Source organism: Danio rerio, chromosome 15 (assembly GCF_052040795.2).
Source record: "Danio rerio strain M-AB ecotype USA chromosome 15, GRCz13ab, whole genome shotgun sequence".
Classification (NCBI taxonomy): domain Eukaryota; kingdom Metazoa; phylum Chordata; class Actinopteri; order Cypriniformes; family Danionidae; genus Danio; species Danio rerio.
The window spans coordinates 28,902,535-28,930,380 of NC_141035.1; the positions used below are offsets into that span (position 1 = coordinate 28,902,535).

Consider the following 27,846-nt stretch of genomic DNA (forward strand, 5'->3'; position numbering starts at 1 on the left):
TGAGTGCAAAACGCGCCAAAGCCCGAAACTGAAAGCGAGACGTGACTTTTAAGGGACTGTTTCATATGGATTTATTAATCAAACTGCCGTAGTTTATTAAAAACGCAAACTCCTCACTTTACGACAGCTGCGCGCCTTCAGCAGACCTCCTTATTCCTGCAGCACGAGAGCTTTATGATTGTTTATGAGCGTCAAAAGTGGCGGAAATATCTGACTGCGTGTCCCCGCATTCCTAAGGACTGTTTGGCGAAAAATTTGACGGCATATCAAACGACTGAAACGATATAACTAGAGAAATCTCCACTGTGCTGCTGAGTGAGAGAGTGCTTCTCACTGAACAGCCCAGCAGCGATGACGTAAGCGTGTCGAAGCCCGTTTGTGGTGTGAGCGCGGGCCGTCGGGGGAGACGGGAGGGGGGACAAGCGTGCTTTGGCCCGGTTCGAGGCAACTGTACCTAGTGTGAGTACGGCCTTAGAGTAGTATGATATACCTGTAAGGCAGCGGTGTCCAAACTCGGTCCTGGAGGGACATTATCCTGAGTTTAGCTTCAACTTGCTTCAACACACCTGTCAGGATGTTTCTAGTATCTAGTAAGAGTTTGATTAGCTGGTTCAGGTCTGTTTGATTACAGTTGGAGCTAAATTCTCCAAGACAACGGCCCTCCAGGACTGAGTTTGGACACCCCTGCTGTGAGGTATTACTATAGATTTTCAAGTAAGGTAAGAAAAGTAAATACACCACAAAGGCGTTCCATTAAGCATACTGCTCTAGAAGGTACAATTTGTGCACCATTTTTGCTGAAAGGAAAACAGTACAGCAAGCAGAACTTACTCCACCACTATCTCGCCCTAAGTACTTGAGTACCCGAGCAGTCAAATTGACCAAAATTCACAGTGGCAGCTGCAGCGAAAGCATCAGTTAGATGCTGGGATCATACTAAATAGTATTTGCTGGGTGTGCAGTGAGTCTAAAACCGCTGTTTCCAGATCGTATGGTACTATGTGAGTTTAGTAGAATGCATTTAAAGGTCAGCGTTTGGGCAGTTGAGGGAGCTAGAAGACTGCTGGCATTTAGAAACAAAACAAGGATGTTGAGAAAGTGTTGTGGGGCAGGACTAGAAAGTGGTTATGGGCTGACCCTGCGTGTGCCTGGCTCTCCATGCGCTCCCTGGCCTCCCGCTGCAAGCAGGATTGATGAGAGTGGTCTGGCCACCAGACAACGGGCCAGATTACAAACGTGGAGCTTTGTCTTTGTACACCACAGCTTCTCAGAGCACGGAGGCCCCACATTAATTGGTAGCACTTCCCCGTTGAGAGAGTCCCCAGCTGTGTGGTTCACTTTCACTTCGCTTGTTCACAGATTCGTACTACAACAGAGGGAGGCAGTGGAATGGTTTGAGTGTGCATGTAAATGTAGAGGGAGCATCTCTGCATGTAACTCTGCGGATCTTGCAATGTTAACAAGATGAAGGAAACACATTGGGCGTATCTGATTCTCACGCAGGAAGCAGTGACAGGAAAGTGCATAAATGTGCTGTCAGTGGCAAGTAATTTGAAAACCAAAATGAATACTTAAATGTTTCTACTAACTGACAGATATCACTAAAATCAGTGTTCAGAGAAGTAATGGCTGTCTTTGTGACAAACGTTGGCTTTTAAATGGATGGTTCAACCCAAAAATGGAAATTCTGTCAACATTTACTTAATGTCATGTCAATCCACTCTTGCTTTCTTCTGTGGAACACACACTAAGATATTTTGAAAGTGAGTAAATGTTGACATTTTTCATTTTGGGTGAGTAATGTCTTTATCAGCATAGGAAGTCACATGATTGCCCCCCTGATTTATTAGCCAATCTGAAAATTTGGCTTCATTTTCTGCCTATAAACTAGTTTACCTCCTGTTAATGTTAATTTGATGGCATGTATTCGGAGGTTGTGGTTTAAAGAAATGCAATTCTGATAAAATGCAAAAGACATTTACCACAAATTTTACCATCCACCATCATATTTTAATGCTATTTGCTATTTTAATAAAGATCCTTATAGTAACATCATTGCTAATTTTCATTTGGCAGTCCCAGATGAAAGAAGCAAATCAGCTGATTTTGCAACCAGTGGCTTGTGTTTAAAGATTAGGTTGAGGATGAGACGGAATGCAGAATGGCTTAGATTGCTAAATCCAATAAAAGGTTATATAAAGTAGACACAGTGTAACGAATATGCTGAAGGCCAGATTCTTCATCAAAGTAATAATAATAAATAGGGCTATCGTGTATCCAAGCAACCTTAAAGGGATATTCCACGTTCCAGTTTTTGATCAAGCTCAATTAACATTAGATGTAGCATTATGTTGATTACAACATATTTCCACACATAACTCCTTTTTCAAAGTTAAATTTATGGTTACAGTGAGACTCTTACAAGAGAATCAGGTCAGTTTGTGGAATTAAAACACTCAGTTATCTGAAATGTGTTGCAATGGAAATATAAAGCCTAAAACGATCATAAAACAAACTAAATTATTTTTTAAACAAGCCCAATTAGCATACAAGTTTTATTAAAGAAATGAATGCAAGTGCTTCCCATTTCTGTAAAAGTGCCCCCAAAATTAAAATGGATACTTTTTAAATATTAGTATAAGTATGAAAAAGTCACATGTAAGATATAGTATACGTTAAGCATTCAAAATTTACATTTATAGTGTGCTCAAGAAGAGAGACATGACAGCACAGATTGGTTTATCCCCGAGATACCAAACACATCTCATTCATCTGAATCCTACATAGAATGCTGTGTTTTAAAGCACAATAGAGCAGATTATATTGCAAACTGTAAGAAATCCCAACAGCACTGGTGAGGGGAAAAGTGCAATGCATCAGCATATATAAATATTACTTGCTTTTCAAATTGAACATGAGGAGCGCTGAAATCTTTGTTTTCCAAAAGTAAAGTTCAATGTTTAATCTAAAGGATTAATACGTTAAAATAAAACTATGACTGTCACAAGCTGTCAAATGCAGCTTTGCCAGGCTGTGACATAAACAACGTGTAATCGGCTAATGTGTATTATTTAGATTTAAAAAAATCTGATTCATTTACAAAATTAATTGAAACATTTAATTTTAATCTCCGCAATAAAACAAACAAAAAAGGTTACGTCAAATTAGAAGGTGTGTTAACGACGTTCGTCCCAACCCTCTCTATCATACTAGCTTTTCTCAGATGGGATGGTGGGCCAAATCAAAGGTTACAATGGGGCAACTTTGGCCCGCAGGCCCTACTTTGGACATTTCTGGTGTAGAAAAAAAGAGGTGGGCATCCCTAACTAATTGTTCTAGTGGAAATTATCAAACACATTCAAATCTGTTGAAAAAAAAAACTGTTTATGCTCACTAGTAAGGCAGAATATATATCATTTGAGCATCGATATCGTTGTGTGTGTATCTGCAATAGACACATCACAGGATTAGATTCATTCATTTGTTGTTGTTATTTTTTTTCCAGCTTAGTCCCTCTATTAATCAGGGGTCACCACAGCGGAACAAACGCAACCTTTGGTCTGAGGCGACAGCGGTACCCACTGCGCCATCCTCAGATTATATATTTATTATAGATTAAAATATATTATTAAATATGATTATTTTTATTTGTTTATACTATAATGACCATGCTATTTTACATCTGATTGTTCAATTTCTGTGCTTAAATACTGACTCCCCAATAAACCATAAAGCACTGTTTGTTTATTTATCTTTGCTTGTAATTCATTAAAATTTATGCAGATCCATCTAAATGAAGGAAGTCTTTCCAAATAGAGCTGTTCAAATCAACTGGTAAAATTATGTTCATATTGCAATATAGTACATCGTAATAAACAAAATATCACAATGTCATTTTTTTTCAATATAATGCAGCCCTACTCCGTAGTTACGCTTTGAAGCATGTCTGGTTTGAGCTGGTTTAAGCTGGCCATGAGCTGTTTCTTGGCTGGTTTAAGCTGGTCCTGAGCAGGAGCTAGTTGCTCAGGACCAGCTTAAACCGCCTCATGCAGCTAAGAACAGGCTCAAACCAGATCAAGCCAGCAGCCAACATACCTAACTAGGACATGCTGTCTTTTCAACAGGGAAAGTAGCTGTAATTTACTGGGAGATGATTGAACATTGGTCTCAAATTCTACTACAAACAGGCTGTAAAAACTTTTCCACTTGTCCACTTTTGTAAAACAGCCCCAAAAGACCACCAATACTTCAGGAACGTGCATGGTCTTTATAGAACACTGTGAGAAAGAGAACAAAAACAAAGTATTTGTACTTGTGAACGTGAATGATTTTGTTTAGACTGTTATGTTGAACAAAATGGTCCAAAGAGATTAAATTGATTGCATTATGCTAGATGGAAACATTCTTGCTTCTTGGCTGGACACTTGGGATTGAATAGACTCACATTAAAGGGATAATTCACCCAAAAATAAAAATGACCCCATCGGTTACTCCCTCATGTGGTTTCAAACCTTTATGAGTTTCTTTCTTTCTTCTGAAGATGTTTTAACGAATGATGGTTTGCTGGGACCCATTGACTTCCGTAATAAAAAAAAATTGAATGGAAGTCAATGGGTGCCAGCAACCGGCATTTACAAAATATCTTCTGCGTTCATTTGAAGAAAGATCCAAATAGGTTTGAGTAAAGAAAGAGTACATGATGACAGAATTTTCATTTTTGGGTGAACTATCATTTAACTGATAGAAGCAGCACTATAGCCAACAGAATATTACCATCAATTCAGCTTAACTTGTACTGATTTCAGTATATATATTCATATCGCAAAGAGGATTGAAATAATCCTGTGATTAGAATCAGAGGTTTGTGAAGGGTTGTGCTGCCTCATTGAAAGTCAGAGCTGGACTCAGCACAGCCAAGTCAGCTGTGGAAGTCATAGATGTGCCAGAGTAGCAAGTGCTCACTGAGGTTTAGGGACAAAATGCACCTTGATGCTCTGTAGCCGCATTTGGTTCTTGTGTCGCATTGCTCTCTCTTTGAGCACCATCCAGGGAGCCTGGAGAAAGAAAATCGCCTTTGAGCACAAGCTCTCAGCAGGAACCCGTCTGCATGCAAGAGTCTATGTGGACTCTAGAGAGGCCTGGTATGTTTATTATGCTAAATGTGTTTCTTGAATCACAGTGAATAGCTGCTAATGAAGCACATGGGGTGCCTGGGCTACAGTAGGCAAGCCTGCTGTTTATTAGCGGAGTTGCAACATCTCTTTCTGTCGCTCTGGCTACATCTATAGTAATTATTTTTTACTTTTCAAAGAGAAAGCAATGGCGCAGCCCAGTATGCTTTTATACGGAGACTTATGCACACTCTCTGAAATAAAGGTACAAAAGCTGTCTACGTGTGTTCCATATTGGCAACTTAAAGATTTGAAAGTCCCCATAAAATCAAAATAAAGTTTTTTTTAGATGTGAGCATCGGTATGTTAGACTTAAATCTTTCTAAAAAAACTAGTGTGCTCCAAAACAGTGGTAAAATTAACATAAAGAATACATAAACACCCAAAGCTTGCAGTTTGTCAACTTCTGCCTAAATGGGTCGTTTTTTCATAACCTTCTTTCATACCTCAGTTTCTAATCAAATCTTCTGACCAATCAAAGGCTCTATTTGATATGTAATGCCCCCTTCAATATGCTGTTGTTATATGCAGCTGAGCTTAAGCACTCTCAGAGCTGTGATAAAAATAAAATACTATTGGTTGTATTTTTTCTTTAATGGGTGCAGAGCTGCTATATGTAGGCTACGTCCAAAAATGTATACATTTTACTGGTTTATGGGCCAGAGTCACATATTGTAAAATGTACTTCAAAACAGTGGCAAAATTCACATTAGGAAGATGTAAACATTCACAGCTTGCAGTTTGTCAACTTCTGCCAAAATGGGTCATTTTTTTCTCCGTCAACTCATCTCAGTCTCTTATTAAATCTTCTGACCAATCAAATGCTCTCTAGTATTTGACATGTCACGCCCCTTCAATGCTATCCACTTGTTAAGTCGTAATGTATTGAATACTGTTTTCATGTCCAAGCCGCTACTCATTTGAATTAAGAAAATGTTCATTTATACTTTTTTAAGGGATTTTTATGTAAAATCATATAGTGTACACAACCGTCTCTGGACTTCACAAATTACAAATAATTTTTTTACCAAAATATAAAAAATGTATCACTTTCTGGCCATCTGATATTAGGCATCGATATATATGTATCATATATTATTCATATATATACTCATATTTTATTACATTATGAGGATCAAATTATGCATTTTAGTGACATTTGAAGAACTGTTTTTGCTGGATTTGCTTGTCGGATGGTGATCATAACCACACTTTTTGATGCAACAAAAATATTTCCTACAATTTTATTTTTCGAAGTGCTCACCATATTATTATTAAATTATGTTTATTTACAAATGTGCATTTAAACTGTAAGTTATTACAGTTTTATAAATAATGTAATGAAATTACAATTTGAGAAATATGAAAAAAAAAAACTTATTTTAAAACAAACAAACAAACAAACAAACAAACAAACAAACAAACAAACAAACAAAAAACCTAATTAAGAATCAGTTAAATCTTGTTGTAAATTAAAAACTGTATCTCTGGACAAATAACAAACTGGCCAATACATTACCTCAGTCAAAATTTGTCCATTTAAATAAAAATTAATAAATAAATTTGCCCTGAAGTCGTCTTTTATTGGTTATTTTTACAACGATGTCATACTGTCAAAATGGGAGAAATGAGCTCATATAGGGGCCAAATTTTGGACTTTGTGAAAAGTGGGGTGGGTCATTCAAACCACCCGAACCCCAACTTTAAAGGTGATTTTCTTAATATTTAGATTTTCTGGAACGAGATTCCAGATATGGAAATAGTTATATTGTGGCCAAATATTGTCTATCCTTACAAAGTGTATATCAATGGAAAGTGCATGTGTTCAACTTTCAGGTAATGCATAAATCTAAATTTCTAAAAATGTACACATATTGCATGTTTTGTGGTTCAGAGTCACATATTGGTATACCTAAAGCAACACGAAACAAAAAAAAAAAATCTTTTAAAAAAGTACCACCATGGTAACAGCATTTGTACCTTAATTTCAAAGATTGCAGATTTTTGTTTTTTGTTACAGTAGCAAACACAAGAGACTACAGGTAGAAGCATGCAATAAACAGAAATATATATTGATTAGCAACCACAGCTGCAGAGCAAGCATAGATACACTAGGGTAGAGGCGATGTGCAAAATGAGAGTAAATGTGAAGACGAAAAGAGAGAAAGAGACGAGGCAGAGGAGGAAAGTGAGGAAGAGAGAGAGAGGTTGACCCAGTTTGCAGACACCATGCTGAGATCCCAGCCAAGCCTGCAATAAATAACCGGCTGGATGCTGGCAGAGTCTAACAGCTGCTCGGTGGCTGTCTGTTCCTCCAATGTCTCCTCTCGTCCCCTACTGCACCTGCCCTCTCCCCCTTCACCTGCAGAGATCGTGAGAGTGTGTGTGTATGTGTGTGGAGTCATGCGGTGGTCTGTGCGTCGACAGTGATGCTAAGCACTCCGTCACACTGCTTTACACTGATTAGGACGTAACCAGGAAACTGAGATGTTCATGGGACATGCAGAACGACCACACGTCAGCGTGACCTACAAAGAAATACAAAGAGGCTTTCTGTTAACAGGAGTAAACAAGAGGTGAGCAAAGCTTTGAAGATGCTGATAAACATTATGAAAGAGAAAACGTAGTCAGTTGTGCAACTGAGTTCTGTGATAATGTTAGACTGACGATGCAATAACTTAGTCTGCTGCTTACTAAATAAAAACAAAATTTATAAACCAAGATTGTTTGATGACATTATTATTATTATTATTATTATTATTATTATTATTATTATTATTATTAGTAGTAGTAGTAGTAGTAGTAATAGTATCATAATCATCATTATTATTATTGTTATTATTATTATTGTTATTATTATTATTATTATTATTATTAGTAGTAGTAGTAGTAGTAGTAGTAGTAGTAGTAGTAATAGTATCATCATCATCATTATTATTATTGTTATTATTATTATTGTTATTATTATTATTATTATTATTATTATTATTCATTAATTTCTTTTCGGCTTAGTCCCTTTATTCTTCAGGGGTCACCACAGCAGAATGAACCGCCATCTTATCCAGCATATGTTTTACACAGTGGATGCCTTTCCAGTTGCAATCCAGTTCTGGGAAACACCCAATACACTCTTACATTCACACACATACACTGCGGCCAATTGAGTTTATTCAATTCGAGTTGAACATGCAAACTCCACACAGAATTGCCACTGAGTCTTCTTTATAATAATAGTAATAATGATGATGATAACAATAATAATAATGATGATGATGATGATGATAATAATAATAATAATAATAATAATAATAATAATAATAATAATAATAATAATAGTTCTATTACAAATAATACCGCCTAACATTTAAGATTTATATATTTTTTTATTTAATAAGTTGTAATATTTGTACACATTATTATTATTATTATTATTATTATTATTATTATTATTTTAATTATTATTACTATTATCATTACTACTACTACTACTACCACTACTATTATTACTACTATTACTATTAAAAATTATATTATTATTACTATTATTATTATTGTTATTATTATTATTATTATTATTATAAACATTCTTAATACTTTAATTGTTTAGTAATGCATTAAATCGATAAAATCTAAAACATATTAAATTTATTTGATTAAATATTCCAAATATCTGCTGTTCTAATAAAACTTTGATTATTAAATACTGAAAATAATATCTTTATACAACAAAAGAATATAAATTATAAATAAAATGTATTACATATAAATTATTATATAAAAATACAATACAATATGTACTGTGCAACAGGGCCACAAAAATAAAAGAATAAAGTAAAATAGAAATAAATTTGTTTTGACTTTAATGTGTTTATCCTTGACAAACTGTAGAGTGTATAAACTTATTTTTTTGTCAAATAAAATAAAGGTAAAGATAGTATTAGTATCCACTTATTTATTTTAGTAATATGATATATTTAAGCTTTACATTCCAGTACATTATTCAATAAACTTCATCTTTATTTCTATATCAGTAATTCTAGTAAATTGAAACTGGTCAGTCCAGTTTTCAGAGTTGAAATTCAGTTTAGTTCAGTTAAGTGTGGTCTAATTTTCACTGCTGAAAGTCCAAACACTGAAGAGCAAGTCCATCGAAGCGCAGCTCCACAAGTCCCAAACTAAGCAAGTCAGTGGCGACAGGGGCGAGGAATAAACTTCACCAATTGACAAAGAGTAAAGGAAAAAAAAACAGGCTCAGTTGTGCACGACCATTTCTCCTCTGGCCAATTAATTAGCACTAATTACACACATTTATTTTTCTGCACAGTGCATTCACTTTTTTTTTTCAAAAAGCAATGCAGATGACAATCATAAAAAACACGCCAGTGTCATGATGTGCTGTGAATCAAGGTGTGAAACTAAGTCTTTTAATACATGCAATATCAACAAATAAACATTCATAAAAGCTCAAGGACAGCTCGCTCATATAATCACATGTTGTCACTAAATTGTTTCCACACACTTTCTTCCTGCTTTTCAGGTCTCGTTCCTCCAGCTCAGATGAGTAAGATGTGATTGTATTCTCAAAGTCAAAGCCACTATTTAACAGAGACTGGCCAAAAGCTTGACAGGATTGTATGTGCTACGTGCATTGAGAAATTCCTCTTGGCATTGTATGCGTGTGCTGAAAGGTCCTTGTGCCCTTGTTGAGGGTCATGCCCCACAACAAACAATCAATCAATGAGCCCTTGAGCTTGGGGTTATGCAGCCCACACTGCCTCCATGTCTCCTTCAGAGAAATAAGGACACATTGTTCCCAAACACAGCAGGCCTAAATGTCCTATTCACCTTTTTCTGCATGGACTACTGAGTTTAACATTTCGGGTTGCATTTCCGGTTTGAGCAGCTTCCATTCAATGCAACTGAAATAAATCTATCAAATAATCCATAGGCATAATGAAAATAGTGTTATTCTTGATGTTTTAACATAATATCTGTAATATAACATTCATATCTGTGGCCAAAGCTCTGAGTTGATTTTGTTTATATTATGTTATACCTACTGTAGAGTAATAGGTATTTTAATACGATGTCTGTAATATAACATTCATATCTGTGGCCAAAGCTCTTTTGAGTTGACTTGTTCATATTACGTTCTTGGTGTATTCTCGTTGTACTGTAGTGTAATATTCCATATGCATTTGTAATAATTCTGCAGAAAGACTCGCATCCAGTTTTTGGGGTTAGTCGTGGTTTGCTGAAAGTAATTCTAATAACTTTTAATCAGTATTGGGCATAATTAGTTACTAATTAGCTAGTTGCTTTATTTAAATTTACTTTCTGTTGAAAAAGTTAAAGGGATTGCTTTTCATTTATAGCTCATTTAATTAATTTAGTTACTTATATATTTGCCTTAAATTCATTCATTTATTCATTCATTCATTTTCCTTCGGCTTAGTCCCTTTGTTCATCAGGGGTCGCCACAGCAGAATGAACCAACTTATCCAGCACGCTTTATACAGTGGATACCCTTCCAGCTGCAACCCAGTACTGACAATGCAGTAAAGCCAATTTAGTTTTTTCAATTTACCTTTACTGCTTGTCTTTGGACTGTGGGGGAAACCGGAGCACCCGGAGGAAACACGAAAACGGGGAGAACATGCAAACTCTACACAGAAATGCCAACTGACTCAGCCGGGATTTGAACCAGCGACCTTCTTGCTGTGAGGGGACAGTAATAACCTCTAAGCCACCGTGTCGCCTGCCTTAAATACTATACATAAATTCAAGTTCTATATAAATGAGTTTTGAAATGCAGAGTGATATATAATTTGCAGAATCATTCTTCTGGTCAACTAAAGAAGAACATTCATATAATTTATCAAGAGAACTGCATATGCTTAAGAAAATGTTTGAATGTGTGTAAATATGTGTTATCCAAAATTTGGCATTTTAACTTTACGTTTTATTTATTTTATTCTTCATTCATTCAACTAAAGAAGATTATATTTGTCTGCCGATTGCACAAGCTTGAGAAACAATAAAATGTTTTAGAAATGTATGTAAATATATGGCATATAGCGTCGTTGAAATATAGTGAAATATGTGAAATATGTGAAACAGTCAGTGTATATATATGAAACAAAACAAAAACTGTTTGATTTAAATTAAATGAATGAAAAATTAAATTCGCATTGTCTGTGCGTAGAGATTTATGTGAATGCTTAGTATTAAGTTAAGTAATTAAATTACTTATTAACTAAGTTACTTTTCACTCACTCGCTCTCTATCCTTTGCTTTAATCTTATTTATCAGAGGTCACCACAGCACAATGAACCGCAAATTACTCTGGCATACATTTTATGTGGCGGACGCCCTTCCAGCCCAACCCATCGCTGGGAACATACACTCACTCATTCACTCACACTCACACTCACTCATTCACTTATTTTCCTTCGTCTTAGTCCCTTATTTATCAGTGGTCGCCACAGCAGAATGAACCGGCAACTATTCCAGCATATGTTTTACACAGCGGATGCCCTTCCACCTGCAACCACTGTTGCCAGATTGGAAATCATACCAGAAGATTAAAATGATCATATTTGGAGGAAAATTATTACGAATTCAAACTGAGAGTATACAGCTATTATCTAGACAAATTGCGTTTTGACACAACATACAAATGACCACAATACATTAAAAAATAAAAATAAATGGGAATCTTAGTGGGAAGGTTCACACTCCACATTTGAGTCACTGCCATCGGATACCTGCATGTTGCCAGATATTGTGGGATTAATTTTGCAGTGCAAAATGGATGCAGTAATGGTATTCAACATAGTGCTGGTTGGCTTGAAAGCAGTGCACCATCCCGAATTTCTAACAAACTCTGAGGTGTGCACAAGCCAATTCAGAGTATCTGTAATGATCCTATTTATGGCTTTGATTTGATTAGATTAACTATGGAAAAAACACACATTTGAATTGGAAAAAACAAGAACATCAAGGGCAAACTCCACTGTCCTTTCTACCTTCCTTTTCAGTACTAACTTTATTGTATTTTATTGTTTAAATGATCGACCTTCACCTGAAAACTACTGACCTAGACATGGCTGCACATGGCAGGAATGTTAACTTGTGTAAAAGAGCCATTCTCCATGTTGATTGTCTGAGAAGATGTAACATAAGATGAAATAGAAAACATGCCTAACTCCACGTTCTCCTCACAGACAGTAGACAAAAGATGCAGCTATCAATAAATTTAGAAGCCCTAAAATTACAATAAAATTCATTTTAAATGGCAAAAAATTCTGAAATTATCGTTCATCATAGAATTTTTTTCATTATTAATCGTACATCGTATAAAGGTCGAAATTAAAAAAATACGATTCGACAAATACGATAATTATCGTCCGTCTGGCAACAGTGGCCACAACCCATTTCTAAGAAACACCCATACACTCTCACAGTCTATGGCCAATTTAGTTTCTTCAATTCACTTAAAGCGTATGTCTTTGGACTGTGGAACCGGAGCACCCAGAGGAAACCCACGCCAACAGGGGGAGAACATGCAAACCACAGAAAACGTACTGTTTTAAGGAAGTTACTCCCATAATTCATACAAAGCATCACTGGGTGAAGAAAAATGGTGGATTCAACTCATTGCAGTGGTCAGTGCTTCATGCATTACAGCACACCAGGGCTTGATGTTGCAGTACACACTAGTGGTTTAATGTTTTAGTGCTTGCTTGAGGTCTAATGTTTCAGAGTTCATTAAAGCTGTAATATTTTAGTACCTACTAGAGGTCTGATGTTTTATTGCTCAGCCGTCGTCTAATGCTCTGGCGTTTTAGTACTCATCATAGTCTGGAGTTTAAGTGGTCACTAGCGGTCTAGCACTTTAGCACTCGCTAATGTAATGGTCTGAAGGTTTAGCATTCAGCGAGAGGTTTGAATAAACTCAAAAACAGTCTGCCCATAGTCTCAAGCATGCTTTTTAGACCAGGTTTAGCATGATAAATTGTAATTATGTTAACTTTTCTGCACAATTTTCATTATTGCAAAACGATTACGGCAAGAAAAATTAGAACAAAGGAGAGTAAAATTCAACATGTCACTGAGTGTTTTAAATTGCCATTCATCATGAATTACATTGTGATGGAGGGCTGCACTTTGCGAAATGTCAAGCATGGCAAAAGCAGGTGGGAGCTGACTGTGATTAATCAGTTTTAAGCAAAGCAGCTTTCGTCACTGACCCTAAAGCAGAGAGAATTATAGGCTTTTAGGCTGTTTTCACACTCGGTTTGATTGCTTGATCCGAACTCTAATTCAGTTTCACCCCCGCAGGTCACTCAGAACAAATGTAATATTTGGATTCAATCCATAGTGCATTTGCATCAAAGAGCACTAGCTTGGCCAAGCAACAAGTCACTATAGTTTGGCAAAGCATCTTAAATATTGCATTAATTTTAATGTGGCCAAACAAAGCATTTTTTGATCTCTTTAATAATATATACAGCATACGCTCAGTTAATTTTCTTGGATCAGTTCAAATTGCAATATACAGATTTGGCTACTGAAAATGCGCAAGCGAATTAAAGTGATCTCACGCGTTACTGTGGTAATGCATGACACAACACAACATGGTCTAACACAAGAAATACATGGCCAGCAGGGGTAGTTATGTAACATAGTGAATATACTAAACTGATATACTATAGCAGCCAGATCATGTGAGTAGAGCTGAGCGGTGTGACGCTCCGCTAAGCATTCTGCTCCATTGTTGTGCGCTTGCTCGCAGGTAAACCAATACCGCTCAAAATTTCTCTATAGGCTGATTCAAATTTTTTTTGTAACAAAAAAATCTTAAATAACTGTCTAAAATTAAAGTACTTTGATAAAAAAGGTTATTTTTTAAACCAGCATTCTTTTTAACTTCCACAACCACGTCTTATTAATGCATATCCTTCTTTTAAGTGAAGTTATATTTTTATAATTAGTTGTGAAATTAAATAATGCATTCCTGGAATAGTTCTACTTAATCTATGAAACTAAAGAATGAACTTACAAATTAATACATGGCATTTATGCCTGAACAAAGGAACATATACAGGTATAAAATTCAAATCGAATAGATTTTAAAATAAATTTTTAATCAAAATATGTAATGCTAGCTTAAAGAGAACTATTCTAAACACATGCCCGTGAATATGCATGCCATCAGGGCTCCGTATCCCAACAACAGACAGTCAAGCGTGTGCAAGAAGGCTACGGAATGCACTACTTAAAAAAGCATATAGCATATACAAAAAACAAACCAACTTTTTTCTATTTGGATTACAATTAATAATAATAGTTTTAATAAAAGATCCATTTTTAAAATAGCTTACAAGCAAATCTAATGATTTACTTGATTTTTGCATGATAACTCTGCACCAAACTGAGGCGTTCATTTTATAAACTATAAAAGATTTATGCAAATCAGTCCAATATATGTAAACAAACTAAATTAATATATACTGAAACAGCCTATTAGCTATATTCATTCAACATATTGCCTTGTTTTTTCTTATCACAGGGCGAAGTCACATTGAACCACGAGTGAGAAAAAGAAAGTACAATCTCTAAGTTAAAATAAGATGCTTACTGTAAGTCATAATCTTCAAATAATGACTTCTGTTAGAATGTTAACAGAGATTTGTAATATTATCAATTACAGCGGAGCATTAATTAAATGGATATTTTCTGTGGATTGATTGGCTTGCTGTTTTATTTGACAGAAAAAAAAAAACATGAATGGAAAAAATAGCCTATGCTGGTTCTTAAAAAGGATTCAGTCAGTGTTTTGGTTTTAATCTAAATTTTCAATTTAAGTAAACAATATCTTGAGCAGGACTACTTATTTTCTTTCTTTCTTTTTTCTCTGCTGTTGGAAGTGCAGGTGCGTGAAGATATTCTGTTGTTAATATGTTTTGTATGCTGTTGTTGGCATGTTAAAATAAATCAGTATTTTAAAATGCAATGTGTCAGACACAAAACAAAATTGTAGCAGTGGCGCAGTAGGTAGTGCTGTCGCCTCACAGCAAGAAGGTCGCTGGGTTGAACCCCGGCTCAGTTGGCGTTTTTGTGTGGAGTTTACATGTTCTCCCTGCCTTCGCGTGGGTTTCCTCCGGGTGCTCCGGTTTCCCCCAGTCCAAAGACATGTGGTACAGGTGAATTGGGTAGGCTAAATTGTCCGTAGTGTATGAGTGTGTGGGTGAATATGTGTGCGGATGTTTCCCAGAGATGGGTTGCGTCTGGAAGGGCATCCGCTGCGTAAAAACTTGCTGGATAAGTTGGCGGTTCATTCCGCTGTGGTGACCCCGGATTAATAAAGGGATTAAGCTGACAAGAAAATGAATACATATATATATAAAGAGTTATTAACCCCCCTGTTTATTGTTTTCCCCTATTTCTGTTTACTGGAGAGAAGATTTTTTTAAACGCATTACTTAACATAATAGTTTTAATAACTCACCTCTAATAACTGATTTATTTTATCTTTGCCATGGTGACAGTACATAATATTTGACTAGACACTTCTATACATCTTAAAGTGACATGTAAAGGCTTAACTGAATTAATTAGGTTAACTTCAGGTTAGAGTAATTAGGCAAGTCATTATAACAATGGCTTGTTCTGTAGACTATCAAAAAAATATTGCTTAAAGGGGCTAATAATTTTGACCTTAAAATGTTTTTTTTTTTTTTAAACTGCTCCAAAAGAAAAATATTATCAGACAAACTGTGTAAATTTTCTTGCTCTGTTACCCATCATTTGGGAAATATTAAAAAAATGCAATTAAATTAAAAGGGGGGCTAATAATTCTGACTTATATACTGTGAAAACATGAACAGAACAGCATGTGCATTCATTTGCTTGTTCTATTGCCAAAGATGTACATAGATGATAAATAAATTAAAACACTAGCTGCCCAGCCAAAAAGCAATTTCTGCAGAGGCAAACAGCAATTAATACCATCATAAATTATATGTCATCAACAATGGTTCACTTCAACAAATTACATCTGATTGCTTTCACACCAATTACAGACTATATTGGAGTTCAACACTCTGCACCAACGGCAGTGTGAAAATGCCCTGGAGAACAAACAAATAAACACGCAGTCACGCAATCCCATTGAATGAAAGGAACACATACGGTTGTGCTGCTGGAAATTGTAGTACAGTCCTCATAATGAGGAGGGAATGTAATGTGAATCCAGATGTGCTCATTATAAATGCCAACTATATACTCATAAGAAGCAGAGCGATGGAATATGGTAGAGAAATGAGGTTGCTGATAGCGTACATCAAAATAGTTATTCACATGGACAGTTGGTTCCAGAAGAGCATCTTGTGAACAGGCAGTTTGTTGTGTTGTGAACCTGTATTGTGTTTGTGCTTAAGCTTGAAACATGACTCTTCTCTGAAAGGCCAGGCTGGCACTGATTCTGTTTGGCTACATTCCACTCGCAACATCATCAACATGCTTTTATCTTTAAGCCACTCGTTTTGATGGATGACTCTCCAAATCTTACTCGTCAAATTAAACCCTTTAAAATGTATTCAGACTATAAAATTAGCAACATAAAAGGGATAGTCCACCCAAAAATGAGTCATTTACTCCTGCATTCATTTCTGCTGCTGAACATGAAAAAGATATTTTGAAAAAAATGTAACCTACTGGTTGCTGGTGCCCATTGCCTTCCATAGTGGTATGTAGGCATGGGCTGGTGTAAGATTCTGATGGTATGATAACCTTGTATCACTGATTTCTGCTGTCTTTAATAATTTCTAAAACAGATTTCTTTACAATTTAAAATGGCATTTTTGAATATCTTTTCTGCTGAAGAAACTGTTGTTCTAAAAAAAAATAAACAAAAAAATCTTAAATACACCATAGGAATTGTATAAACTTTCAGAATCGTGGTATACCTTGAAAACAGTTATAGTCCCATGCTTAGTGGTATGAGTAAAAAAATGAATGGAAGTCAGCAGGGTCCTGAAATTGTTCTCAAATTTTTCAAAATATCTTCACTTGTGTTTAGTAGAAGAAAGTAACTCATGCTACTTGAGAGTAAATAAATGTTTATAAATTAAAAATGTATATTTTTAGGTAAACTATCCCAATAAGGAACGGAAATCAGTCATCATTTACTCAATCTCATGTCGTTTCAGTGCTCTGTGGTGTTCTTTACTGAAACAAACAAATTAAGTTATTTAGTAAAAAGATGCTAATAATATGTCCAGGAAATTGAAATACATTTGGTCAAATGCATTTTGAAGCCCACTGACTTTCATTGTGTAATCAAAATATTGGCTCCATCCAAAAACTGAAAACACTGCCTCAACAAACAACTCAAATACAAAAGCCTCAAAGTGCTGTAGAGGCTTTTGTAGTGCTTTCCTTAAAAATGAATTTTTTTTTTCAGGCTCCAATATTTATGTTCAGTTATTTCAATTGAAAGGCATTAAAAAAAAAAAACATTCATCGCTATCATATTTGAATTACTGAACCTATAGGAGCCTGAGAAAAATGTTCATTTTTGAAGAAAATTTCAGATGGCACTTAAGGGGCACTTAGACTTATGCATCTGAACTCTTCAAATATCAAGGCATAATCAAATCCAATGATCATGCCATCTCTACTGAGATACTTTCATCTGATCAATTTTTGAAGGCAGCAAATGTATCCTTCACTGTCTACGATATCTCACAATCTTGTGTGTTCAGTAGCAAGTGAACTGAGTCACTTTCATGTTGTTAACGTTTGTCCAATCTTCTATTGTTCAATTTTGGTGAGCCTGTGTGAATTGTAGCCTCAGTTTTCTGTTCTTAGCTGACAGGAGTGGCACCCAGTGTGGTCTTCTGCTGCTGTAGTTTATCCACCTCAAGGTTTGACGTATTGTCGCGTTCAGAGATGCTCTTATGCATATCTTGGTTTTAATGAGGGGTTGTTTGAGTTACTGTTGACTGTTTGAACTGCAGCAGATCGTCTTGATCATGTCTACATGCCTAAATGCATTGAGTTGCTGCCATGTGATTGGCTGATTAGGGAAATTTGCAGTAACGAGCAGTTGAACAGGTGTACCCAATAAAGTGGCCGGTGAGTGTATATTTACCATATCAATCTATATTTTGTTTTAGATTATTTATCTATGCTTTAGAAATCTGTGTGAAATCAGAGCCATCATGGGCAAACGTTGCCTGTCAGATATAACAGTAAGGCAAAGCAGATGCAGCCCCTGTCTTTTTTGTTTTTCTCTTTTGGAACAACATAAGGGTGAATAAATGATGACAGAATTTTCATTTATCCCCTAAACGGTCTCTTTAAAGCTGTTAGCACAATGCATGCTGCATAAAATTAGAGCTGACAAACATGCAGTTATGTAGACCGTTTGCTTCCTCAGAACTCACTGATGTATACACCAGCCAGTGCATGCGCACCTGAGATGGCAAGATAGTGGGTAGAAAGAACCATATGTGTTGTGACACCCTGTCGCCTCTGCCTGCCTGAAAGCAGAAGATAAGTGCAGAAAAATTATGGCGGGAGCTGGCGGAGAGTTGGCGGAATGGAGGGAGAGAAAGTGAGAGAGACAACAGTGGCTAAAGCCATGAAGACACAGACAGATCAACAGATAGAGTGCAGCGTGCCACCTGTGTAATGCTTGGCAGCTGAGAGATGTATTGTGCTGCTCTCTTTATTTGTTTCCTGAGTTATCTGGAGAACGGAATTTGGAGGTTCAATCTCGCTGATAATAAAGGGAGGTAATGAGGACTCCAGCACAGACAGCTGCAGTAGAGCAACATGGGAGCAGCCTCCTTAATACTGTCAGACACACGCTGAGAATAGTAGCATGCGTAGTCTACTTTCAGTCACTGGTGCTCAGCTGACTACTGGACTGCTGGTGACTTTGGTTTACATTCACTTGCTGCATTCTGAAACTTTCACTTTTAAAAATGATGCTTTCAAAATAATATTGAGGCCACAGAAGAACTATTTTGGAATATCCGGCAAAAAACCTCCTGTTTACAATTTTTTAAGGGATAATTAATCCAAAACAGAACAGTTACTCACTATTTATTTACCCACAATTGGTTTCAAACCTTTGCGACTTTCCTTTTTTTGTTAAACATGAAAGAAGATATTTTGAAAAAATTCCATTGACTTCCATAGTAGGATAAACAAATACTACGGAAGTCAATAGTTACAGGTTTCCAACATTTTTCTAAATACCTTAATTTGTGTTTAACAGAAAAAAAAGAAACTCTAACAGGTTTTGTAACACTAGTAAAGTTTGAATAGATAATGACAGAATTTTCAGTATTGAGTGAACTATAGCCCTAAAAGAAAAGTTCACCCTAATCTGCAAATAGTCCCATGATTTACACACTCTCAAGCCATCCTAAGTGTATATGACTTTCTTCTTTTATATGAATACTATCAGGAATATATGAAAATGATCCTGGCTCTTCCTAGGTTTAAAATGGCAGTGAATGTCATTCAAGATAATGAAGCCCAATAAAGTGCATCCATCCATCGTAATAGTGGCCCACATGGCTCAGAGGGGTTAATAGAGGTCTTCTGAAGCAAAGCAATGCATTTATATAAGAAAAATATCCATATTTAAACTTTATAATCCCCAGTCGCTAGCTTTCAGAACAGTGGCAGGGTTTTTTTCTGCTGCAAGGAAACAGCAGTTCTAATGCCTATATAGTGGGGTGATACCTTTTCAAAAAGCAACAGTCTAAACAATTTAGGCACTAAGACATATTATTCGGCACAATTATATCATATTTAGGAACTAATATGTGCTCTTAAGGTAATAATATGTACCAATAAGCCACCAATATGTATTGTGTAAGGCAGGGGTTCCCAAGCTTTACAATTCACGACCCCCAAAATAACAATGCCAGTGACTTGCAACACCCAATATCCTCTGAGGTGGGTATAAATGTTTAAGCGTTGCACACAAAGGAGCACACCAATAGGCCCAAGTCTATTCATCGTTTAATTTTGGAGAATGGCAATCGGAGACCATCCTCCATGTTTAGTTGTGGCCTTTTTAATATATGTGAGTGCCGTAAAGGTGTCAGAAAGTTTAACCTGGTGGTATAAAATCCATCTGCTGCATCTGACGCTATTGCTTTGTCTTTAAGACATTGTAATCATTCTGGGTTACAAAAAAAAAAAATTAAATAATAATAATAATTCGAAAGGCTGGTGGCTTTTTATATGCTTTTTTTATGTAACTATATATTTTTGTCTCCTGTGAGTTATTTCTAATTTAATAAAATGAATTAGATTTTTGGAACCCCCACTCACTGTACTGCGACCCCCAGTGGGTCTGGAACCCTTTAGCAACCACTGCTGTAAACAGGGTACAAACATGTACATGAAAAGGTACTTACCCAGTACTTCCCTTTTTGTTCCTTTAGAGTGTGTCAAACTGTAATGGACAACTACTGTATACAACTACATTAAAAAGAGCCAGGATTGTTTGAGCAATCTATCCTCTTTACGTTTATATCTTTTGTTTTTGATTAAAAGAGCCCCTATTATGCATAAAAAAGGGTCATATTTTGGTCTCCAACAACAGTCTGGTATTCATGCAAGGTCAAAAAACACTTTTATTGTCTTATAATATGCATTTATTTTTACCTAATTATCCCAACGACTCCCATATGATTTGTTCAGAGATTCATTTGTTCCCAAACCCCTCTTTAGCAAGATGGTAATCTGTGCTGATTGGCCTGATGACCCAGTCTTTTGTGATTGGTCGACTTTGTTCAGCACGAGACAGCGAGAAATGCCCACCACGGCTTATTAACATTTTTGAAGTAGTCAGACTGCAAAGTGTATGTGTGAGCCCAATGCAAGAATTAATTAAAGCAATACAGTTTAACACCAGCATATTGCTCTATTCTTATCCATGAAACAAATTCTGTATTAATCCACACAGCTGAAAAATTTTGAAACTTGACCGTTGCACATGTGTAGGAACATGATGGCAGCCATAGCAATGTCAAATGGCAGTGGATTGCGAGCTCACAAACGCGTTTAAACTCATAAAGTGTCATGCGTCACGTTTTCAACGTGGTTTTATACGCGATATGAGAATATAAAGAGTTAACCAGATACAGTACAAGCGGTTTCATGTAACAAAACACAATTAAATACATAATTTGCAAGCTAGAAAAAACAAGAAGGCGACCATTTTAATCGCACTTAGGTTACTTACACTTGTAAAATGGAGGAAGAAACGATCCATTAAATGTGTACTGTAAAGTTCCTGTCAAGCTCTGACAAAGTACATCAATAGGTCTTTCTGATTCTTTCTTTAACAAACGGCCGATGAATCCCCCATTGTAAGCGTATAGCGTTGCTGAAGCACTCATCAGAAAAATGACAAGAACACTGCACAATGCTGGGACTATAATGCTAAGGTATTTTTGCAAAAATAAACTTTGAACCACTTACTTTTTACAGCCTCATCTTTAGGTAGGGAAAGTAACATTAAATTTCCCCTTACACTTTAGAGCACAGCATCTACGCGACTTCAACCAGGACCTGCTATAGTGTTTGTTTTCCTCTTTTTCTTTCTACGGTGCTTGTGGGTGGAGCCAGGGATTTAAATTTTCCCTGGTTTGTGCACTCAACAAATGAGCGGGGTTTGAGTTCCATATAGACGTCACGCCAACATGGCTAAAGACTCGTTACAGCGCCGATTCATTCGAACCACTATGAGTTGACTCTTTTATAGATAAATCAATAGTTTAAAACACAATGTACTTTCAGATTCAGCCTTAGCTGGATATTTCACTTCACTTAGAGTTGTGTTACACACAGCATGGTAATTTTTCAAAAACTCATAATTTGGGCTCTTGAATTTGATGTTTTATTCCATGTATATTTATAGAATATTATGGTTTAACCCCATTACAGACTGTGTTCTACTTGTTTGTTGTAATCTAAAACTCAGATGGCAACAAGTCCACTTACTCCAATGAGCTGCACTATCAAAATGTATTTTAATCAAACCAAGCATGCCTACTGTCAGCATGGCCTTAAAAAGCTTTTTTCATCCTTTTCAGTTGCTCTCATAATTAAAGAAGCGGCGATACAGAAATGTATTTAATTTAATACACTGAGCTTATTAAACAAAGATTTCATGAGTTGACTCTGAAACCCATATAAACACAATGGATCTTGTTGTCTGATATGAGTCACAGGCTCTTGAAATCTGAATGCATTACTTTGCCTTATGCAGTAACTGATGCTACTCTCATTGCTTAGTCTTGAAAGCGGAGTCCTTGTGCTGAGTTCAGATTGGTCTTCAGGCTACAGGCTAATTATTGGTGCTATTAGATCTGTACATGCTTTCTACTGGGACCAGGCATTAGCGAGACTAAGAGTCTCCCATCGCTTTAACGCTGGACCCAGTCCAGCCCTCCTACCCCTCTGACCGTAGGCTTTGCTCCACTTCTACTTCTATATTTAGTCCCTGCTTAAACAGCAAGACTCTGCAGCCAGGTCTCAGTGATATGCACTAATATGTTGAACAAAAGCACTGAGTATGTTGTAATTATGTTTGCCAGACAACTTCTGAACACTATGTGTGGCCTCATGCATGGTTTTGATGATGTTGTTGAATTTCTGTAGACGGCACAGCTGGACTCACATCACATGTCCTAGCTAAGTGAGATAAATGGCAAAGTATTCCTGACTAAATGGGAGCGCCGCTAAAAGGCCTCCCACGTGCCGTACACTATGTAATGATCATAAAGTCTCGCCCCCACACAAGTACGCTCACTCGGCGCACTCACTGGTGTGTGAAGGCTCTTGGTGTGTAAAGTTCTTTTAAGAGAGCCCTAGGGAGACAGGTCCATCCAGAGAAAAGATCGCATCTCCTATCGTCCCCAGACTCTAATGGAGTTGTTGTGTGATGGGGCGAGTGGGGCCCTTGGAAGTTTTCTAGAAATATCTTTTCCAGGATCTTAAGACATCAAAGACACCCAGAGCTGTACTGGTCTGCCTGTGAAAGGTTAATGCTGTTGATGGTTAGAGGAAGGTAAGACAGATCATTGGATGGGGAATTGCAACGCTAGGAGGACTGAACAAAGTACAAGACCAAGGTATGGCAAGATAAGGCCATGTCCACTATAAATCAGGCAAGACTCCTTGGGAAAACATACCTGTGCCGACATTTCGGCGAAATAATATTGCATTACTTTGTTCACATTTTGCAACAGTTTCAGTAAGTTGCACTCAAGCACATGTGATTGTATCAGAAAAACTGTATTCCACTGGCTGTTGTATGTATTGTGTCAGTAAACTGTCTGGTGAATAGCACAAACAGAATTCTCTATTGCCATTGAAAAAAATGTACAGTCTAGACTGAACACAAACAATAGTGTTTTCAAAAGTAATTCTATTAGAGGCCAGCTAGTAAGAAGTGCACGAGTAAATATCTCTATCCTGGCCTCCAGAGGCACAGTAGAGAGTGGTGCAAGGACCTGCGGTCTTTAGTGTATTTGTTAGCAGTCTTGCCTCTTGTGTCGAAAATGCTGATTAAGATCCCCCTTGGAGATGTGCAGAAATAACCTGAGGGGATACATTGGTGCCGTGATCTATATGGGAATGTGGTTTATGTCGAGTTCATACTGCATGATTTTCAAAGTAGTCATGTCACAGATGTTTTCACACCGTTTCACACTGCTTGACTATCTGGGCTAGCGTTTTGTCACTGCTTTATTTACACTGCAAGATGGATCAGCGACAGGGGCTTTCACATTGCATGACTTTACAATAGGAAGAATCGCCGACAACTTTGTCTAAACTATGTCTCACCGCCAAAAACACGTAGTATATCTTTTGTTATTAACTACATAACGAGAAAGAAGCCTTTAATGGGGTCGAAAATGTACATATTTGTTCACCTGTGCTTGAAGGGAATTGGCTATTTCTTCTCAACTTTTTTTTTTTTTACTTTCTGTATGAAATGTCAAACAGAGGCAGGTGCTCAGATTTCTCAAAACCTGTCGGCAAGTCAAAATCAGGGCTAAAATCTTGCAGTCTGAACTCGGCATTAGGGGGTGAGTGTAATGGACATCATGTTTCTGTGCAGGTAAATCACACTATGCCACATGTGTATGAACAGCTGATGGTGGCCATAGCAATGACAAGCGGCAGTGGATTGCAAGCTCACAAACACATTCAATTTCGTAAACAAAGAGGCACGCGGCACGTTTTTAATGTGGTTTTAGATGCGATATGTGAATAAAGAGTTAACCAAATGCAGTACAAGTGATTACAAGAAGCAAAACACAATTAAATAAATAATTTGCAAGCTAGAAAAAACAAGGATAGGGAAAATAACACTATATATCAAAATAAACCACAATATGGTACGGTTCAGTTCAGTACATTACAGTACACAATTAGTTTCATTGTGAACGGTACCAAAGTAGCAAACTGTACCGTGCCACTTATTTTTTGGGATCCCTTCATCCTTTCACTCTGGAGCAAGACTCATTGTAAAATGCCAATTGGTTTACAGAGAAGCGTCACTTGTGTGTGTTACAAGGAGAAAAACAACACTGGAAACCATTTTAAAATCTACAGCCAAAACACGACACTGGAATAATACAATGCCAGTGTTCAGCAAAGAACAATGGTCTACCTGGGAGGAATTTCCAGGTTATCATCGATAAAGAAAGAATACAAAAGGAACACGATAGTATGGTGAGAAACAAAAAACACAAACCGTGTTTTTTGGCCACATGCCAAGAAGCAAGAACAGTATCTGCTACAGTATATGTCCACCCTTGTTGTTTACAGCTTTCTTCTTCGCTTCAAGAATGATGTTGATTGTTACATTCCGACATACACCAAACTTATTAAGTAAGGGTACTATAGTGGAAATGCAAGCTTGATCAGGGTCAATACTCAGTAGAAATTAGCCATTGGTGGTAGCAGACTTTATTCTTATTATTAGTGCACCTGCCTCTCATGTGCATTATTTCAAGTTTTTTATTAGAGTGACCAGACGTCCCTGTTTTCTGGGGGCAGTCCTAATTTTTGTTGTCTTGTTTCTGAGTGGAGCTGTTTTAATTAAAAATTTACCAGATGCATTGCCCCCTATTTTAAAGATAATAAGCGAGGTTCCATTGCTATTTTGACCACTGCAATAGAAATATCTTCCCAGTTTAATATCTCAAAAAACAGGTCATCATAATTTGTATATATATTTGCATATATCTGTTTTATTTACTTAATAAACAATATGGTACTACCGATTATATCTCTGTACAATAGTTTGTTGTAAGCATATCTGAAATACAGCAGAGAACAGAGAAGTAAAGTATATAATTCAATTTGTTTAAAACATCATGCTTTATTTTTAGGATTTTTAATTGCGAGAAGAATAGAGTTTACACCTATAATTTACAGTGGCCTGCCCCTGTCAGCTGCTGACAGATAGGCTGTTAATGTTTGAAAGCTACATTTCACAGGTATATTCTCCATCTGTAATAGTTAGAAAGTCATGAAAATATTTCCATTTTGCTGTCAGAGGTGCGAAAGCCTTCTGCAAATGGGTTTCCACGAAACTTTAGAAACTTCCAAAAATAAGCGTTGCTGTGTGCATGTGTCAAACAGTAGAATGTGCTAACAAATTCTAACAAAAAATATACATGTAGCTAAAAAGTAGTTGCCAAATACTAAATGTGCCATATTCAGACTTTCAAATAAAGTGGTGTACTATTTTATATTATTTTCATGAGCATTGTAATGTAGTATTGTAATGGGGGAATCAATACACTCACCGGCCACTTTATTAGGTACACCTTGCTTGTACCTGGTTGGACCCCCTTTTGCCTTCAGAACTGTCGTAATTCTTCATGGCATAGATTCAGTAAGGTACTGGAAATATTCCTCAGAGATTTTGGTCCATATGGACATGATAGCAGTTTTGTCAGCTGCACATCCTTGATGTGAATCTCCTGTTTCACCACATCCCAAAGGTGCTCTATTGGATTGAGATCTGGTGACTGTAGAGGTCATTTGAGTACAGTGAACTCATTGTCATTTTAAGTATCCAGTCTGAGATGCCACTTTATGCCATGTCACGGTATCCTGCTGGAAGTAGCCATCAGAATATGGGTAAACTGTGGTCATAAAGGGATAGACATGGTCAGCAACAACTCTCGGGTAGGCTGTGTTGTTGACACAATGCTCGATTAGTAATAGGCCCAAAGTGTGCCAAGAAAATATCCACCACACCATAACACCACCACCACCACCAGCCTGAACTGTTGATACAAGGCAGGATGGATCCATGCTTTCATATTGTTGAAGCCAAATTCTGAACCTACCATCCGAATTGTCGCAGCAGAAATCGAGACTCATCAGACCCGGCAATATATTTTTAATGTTTTATTGTCCAACTTTGGTGAGCCTGTGCAATTTGTAGCATCAGTTTTTTGTTCTCTGTAAACCCTAGAGATGGTTATGCATAATAATAATACGAGTAGATCAGCAGTTCCTGAAACACTCAGACCAGCCTTTCTGGAACAAACAACCATACCTTGTTCAAAGTCACTTTAATAATCTTTCTTCACTATTCTTATTCTCAGTTTGAACTGCAGCATATCACCTTGATCGTTGCTGCCATGCGATTGGTTGATTAGAAATTTGCATTAACGACCAGTTGGACATGTAGAAAATACAGATATTGTACATTGTATTTCAGCGTAGCCAAAAACCTACCTGTTTGGCCCTACCAAAAGTTCTGTTTTGGAGATAAATATAGAAACTTGTTTTTTACAATGAACCTGTATTGCTCTAATTGTACTTACGCAATACTGTCAGGATGTTCAACCCCAGATAAGCTCTTTGGTTTTCCATTAGATACAGTGGTTAGAGAGGGAAAACTGGAGCGACAGGAAGAACCAAGCACACTGACAGAGACCTGAATTGGAAAAGAAGCGTATCAGAGAGGCAATCACAGAGGGACAGTGAGCGTTTGAATTGTCTATTTGAAATTTCATTCGCTGGAAATGGGATGATGGAGCAAAAATAGGGAGAGAAAAAGAAAGACACTTGTAGAAGTGGAGTGATGCAGCAGTTGAGCTCGGATCTTTGTCTTCTTTAGGCTGCCTGGCTGTTTAGCATTTAGCATTAGCATCTAAATCAGCCCCACAGCACTATGCAAACTTGCCACATATGGCTGCCAACACCCCTTGTAGCCCCTATAATTAAGGGATAATAAGTTTGCATAAAAAGTCATGCAGCAGCATTCCTTCAAGGGAACGCGGTGTCTAAATGTAAATGTGCACATTTTAAACATGGTTAAATATATTTATGGATTCATCTCAGGTCAGCCAAGACTCACACACAAACTCAGAGGCGCTGAGCAAAAGGGCTTCTGAGTGCAGTATTTTTGCAGCTTTAAGCAATTCCCAGTTCTCTGTCATGCTTAAATACTTTTTCCATGTACCTCGTCCCTCATCCTCCAGGCGCTTCCAGCAGAAGGACAACATAAAATGACAGAACATTCAGATCCGGTGTGCTATTTTAGACCCCTAATCCGAAGTGTTAGTGTGCTGTAATACACAGTTTTCTGCCCAAAGTTCCT

At 36.9% G+C, this 27,846-nt stretch overlaps 1 protein-coding gene and 1 long non-coding RNA gene across 6 annotated transcripts in view; one reads left to right on the forward strand and one right to left on the reverse strand.

Moving 5' to 3' along the window:
• Window positions 1-27,846, forward strand: part of rtn4rl1b (reticulon 4 receptor-like 1b) — a 298,377-nt gene that overhangs the window by 94,156 nt on the left and 176,375 nt on the right.
• The window catches only part of LOC147833685 (uncharacterized), a 291,750-nt gene continuing 270,028 nt past the window's right edge, over window positions 6,125-27,846 (reverse strand). Inside the window, exons 5-6 of one of the 5 annotated variants that reach the window (XR_015509537.1) lie at window positions 27,068-27,180; window positions 6,125-7,699 (exon numbers count right to left, since the gene is read on the reverse strand). This is a non-coding gene — a long non-coding RNA (uncharacterized LOC147833685). The remainder of the gene's footprint in view (window positions 7,700-27,067; window positions 27,181-27,846) is intronic. The other 4 variants (XR_015509535.1, XR_015509539.1, XR_015509540.1 and 1 more) reach the window with 4 other exon arrangements.